This window comes from Chlorocebus sabaeus, chromosome 14 (genome assembly GCF_047675955.1).
Source record: "Chlorocebus sabaeus isolate Y175 chromosome 14, mChlSab1.0.hap1, whole genome shotgun sequence".
Classification (NCBI taxonomy): domain Eukaryota; kingdom Metazoa; phylum Chordata; class Mammalia; order Primates; family Cercopithecidae; genus Chlorocebus; species Chlorocebus sabaeus.
Window position 1 is genome coordinate 61,730,188 of NC_132917.1, and position 3,858 is coordinate 61,734,045.

At 47.3% G+C, this 3,858-nt stretch overlaps 1 pseudogene; it reads left to right on the plus strand.

The window, feature by feature from the left end:
* Positions 1-1,773: 1,773 nt before the first annotated feature.
* On the plus strand, positions 1,774-2,781 carry LOC103220185 (small ribosomal subunit protein uS5 pseudogene; annotated as a pseudogene).
* The last annotated feature ends 1,077 nt before the right edge of the window (positions 2,782-3,858 follow it).

A 3,858-nucleotide genomic window follows, 5' to 3' on the forward strand; every position in this document is an offset into this window, starting at 1 on the left:
AGAGATGGAGTTTTACCATGTTGGCCAGGCTGGTCTCGAACTCCCAACCTCAGGTGATCTGCCCACCTCAGCCTTTCAAAGTACTGGAATTATAGGCATGAGCCACCATGCCTGGCCTCATTCTATTTTTAAAGTTTAGCTTGCAATAGTAACATGAAGCAGAGGCCTTGTTTCATTAAGTATATTTTGATTTTCCTAATTTTCCTTGAAAGGTTTCTAGTTAACATTTTTGTCACTTTCTAACCTTCCCAGTTAAAATATTTGTCTAAAAATGGGAAGAGGTTGATTGTTGGCAATAGTAAAACATAAAAATTTGAAGGTTTTTTTTTTTTTTTTTTTTTTTTTTTTGAGACGGAGTCTGGCTCTGTCACCCAGGCTGGAGTGCAGTGGCCGGATCTCTGCTCACCGCAAGCTCCGCCTCCCGGGTTTACGCCATTCTCCTGCCTCAGCCTCCCGAGTAGCTGGGACTACAGGCGCCCGCCACCTCGCCCGGCTAGTTTTTTTGTATTTTTTAGTAGAGACGGGGTTTCACCGTGTTAGCCAGGATGGTCTCGATCTCCTGACCTAGTGATCCGCCCGTCTCGGCCTCCCAAAGTGCTGGGATTACAGGCTTGAGCCACCGCGCCCGGCCAAAAATTTGAAGGTTTAAGAAAGATAAATAAAAACGAAAATGGGAAGAGGGGAAAAGCCAAAGGAGGGTGCTGGCAAACTGAAAAGTTTTGTGATGTGTGAGTAAACAGCCAGGTTTTCTATCTAAAAACAGGAATGAACTAATCTTTCATTATTATAGTACTAACAAGAGTTACAGGCCGGATGCCTTGGCTCACACCTGTAATCCCAGCACTTTGGGAGGCTGAGGCAGGCAGATTGCTTGTGGTCAGGAGTTCGAGACCAGCCTGGCCAACATGGTGAAACCCCATCAGTACTAAAAATACAAAAATTAGCCGGGCATGGTGGCACATGCCTGTAATCTCAGCTACTTAGGAGGGTGAGGAAGGAGAATTGCTTGAACCTGGGAGGCAGAGGTTGCAGTGAGCCAAGGTCACACCATTGCACTCCAGCTTGAGCAACAAGAATCTCCATCTCAAAAAAAAAAAAAAAGACAAAAATTGCAAATTTGTGGGCAAAATAAATGACTGTTGTTTTGGGGGTCCAGGATGTGGTGGGACACAATACAAAAAGCAAGGCAAGCTGGGCACAGTAGTGTGTGCCCGTAGTCCCACTACTTGGGAAGTTCAGGCAAGAGAACGGCTTGAGCCCAGGAGTTAAAGGATGCACTCTTATGATTGTGCCTGTGACTAGCCATTGAACTCTAGCCTAGGCAACATAGCAAAACCCCATTATTTCTTTAAACAGTAAGGCAAGTCAACTTTATTTATTTATTTTTTTGAGTTGGAGTCTTGCTCTGTCACGCAGGCTGGAGTACAGGAGCATGATCTCGGCTCACTGCAACCTCTGCCTTCCAGGTTCAAGCGATTCTCCTGCCTCACTCAGCCTCCCGAGTAGCTGGGACTACAGCCTCGTGCAACTACACCTGGCTATTGTATTTTTTAGTAGAGATGGGGTTTTGCCATGTTGGCCAGGCTGGTCTTGAACTCCTGGCCTCGTGATTCACCTGCCTTGGCCTCCTGAAGTGTTGGGATCACAGGCGTGAGCCACCGTGCCCAGCCTAAAAAAGTGAGGCAAGCTGACTTTATATACATCCTGCTGGAAGAATGAAAAAAAAAATTAAATCTTCTTCTTCTCTGAGAACTAACACCAAATGGCGGATGACGCCGTGCAGCGGGGGGGCCCGGAGGCCCTGGTGGCCCTGGGATGGGGAACCGCGGTGGCTTCCTCGGAGGTTTCGGCAGTGGCATCTGGGGCCGGGGTTGCAGCTGTGGACGGGGCCGGGGCCAAGGCTGTGGAGCTCGCGGAGGCAAGGCCAAGGATAAGGAGTGGATGCCCATCACCAACCTGGGCCGCTTGGTCAAGGCCATGAAGATCAAGGCCCTGGAGGAGATCTACCTGTTCTCCCTGCCCATTAAGGAATCTGAGATCATTGACTTTTTCTTGGGGCCTCTCTCAAAGACGAAGTTTTGAAGATTATGCCGGTGCAGAAGCAGACTCGTGCTGGCCAGCGCACCAGGTTCAAGGCGTTCGTTGCTATCGGGGACTACAATGGCCACGTCGGCCTGGGTGTTAAGTGCTCCAAGGAGGTGGCCACCACCATCCGTGGGGCCATCATCCTGGTCAAACTCTCCATTGTCCCCGTGCGCAGAGGCTACTGGGGGAACAAGATCGGCAAGGCCCACACCGTCCCTTGCAAGGTGACAGGCTGCTGCAGCTCTGTGCTGGTGCACCTCATCCCTGCACCCAGGGGCACTGGCATCGTCTCAGAGCCTGTGCCCAAGAAGCTGCTCATGATGGCTCGTATTGATGACTGCTACACCTCAGCCCGGGGCTGCACTGCCACCCTGTGCAACTTCGCCAAGGCTACCTTTGATGCTGTCTCTAAGACCTACAGCTACCTGACCCCTGACCTCTGGAAGGAGACTGTATTCACCAACTCTCCCTATTAGGAATTCACTGACCACCTTATCAAGACCCACACCAGAGTCTCCGTGCAGCAGACCCAAGCTCCAGCTGTGGCTACAACATAGGGTTTTTATACAAGAAAAATAAAGTGAATTAAGCCTGGAAAAGAAAAAATTAAATGTTAATCAAGTTCCTAGATCCAATTACCAATGAATGGGTTTACAAAAAATACAAGGATTTCTTGTATTCATGAATGTGAAATGTGATGTAAATGTGAACTAGAAACCTTTCAAGGAAAACTAAGAAAATCAAAATATACTTAATGAAACTAGGCCTCTGCTTCATGTTACTATTGCAAGCTAAACTTAAAAAAAAATAGAATGATGCTATATATATATATATTTTTTTTTTTTTTAATTAAAAAAATTTTTTTTTTGAGATGGAGTCTCACTCTGTAGCCCACGTGGGAGTGCAATGGCGTGATCTTGACTCATTGCAACCTCCACCTCCCAGGTTCAAGCAGTTCTCTGCCTCAGCCTCCCAAGTAACTGGGATTACAGGCATGTACCACCACGCCCAGCTAATTTTGCATTTTTAGTAGAGGCAGGGTTTCACCACGTTGGCCAGGCTGGTCTCAAACTCCTGACCTCAGGTGATCCACCTGCCTCCCAAAGTGTTGAAATTACAGGTGTAATCTACACCTGGTCTAGAAGAATATATTTTTAAAATAGTACCATAACGATGCAATCAATAAGATGTAGAACGTGAAAAACTCTTTAGGACAAATGACCTATAAATAAATTGCAAGAAAATTAACAATAGCAGCAATGAAGATGAAAGGGTAACCTGTGGAATAAGAGAGATTTAAGAAAGTGAGAGATTTAAGACAGCCAGGAGAGTGACATCAGCAAAATGGGAGACCAGGAGCTACCTCACTTGTATCTCCCCACAGCAACAATAGTTTTTAGCTTTTCACCTGTCCACAGATAAAAGTACCTCTGTTGGGAACTTTGGGAACTAAATAGGAGACTGTGAAACCCTTGTGGAGCCCAAGATCCAGGAAGGCTGTTTTGAGACAGCAGAACTGCACCCAGGTAGCAGACTCATTGATCGAGGTTGCAGCTCCAGTCTTGGAAATGGTGCTACCTCCCTGTGGACTTGGCTACAACCCTCTTTGGCCTTAGTCCTGCTACTAGACCATCTACTTAGGGAGCTGGAGGAATCATAACTACTTGTGTCTCAGGTGACAGGCCCACCAACATCAGTTTCATAGCAGACCCTGAAACAACTGTAAGTCTCAGCTCCAGCCCTCCTCACTGTGGTCTGAGAGCAATCCTGCCC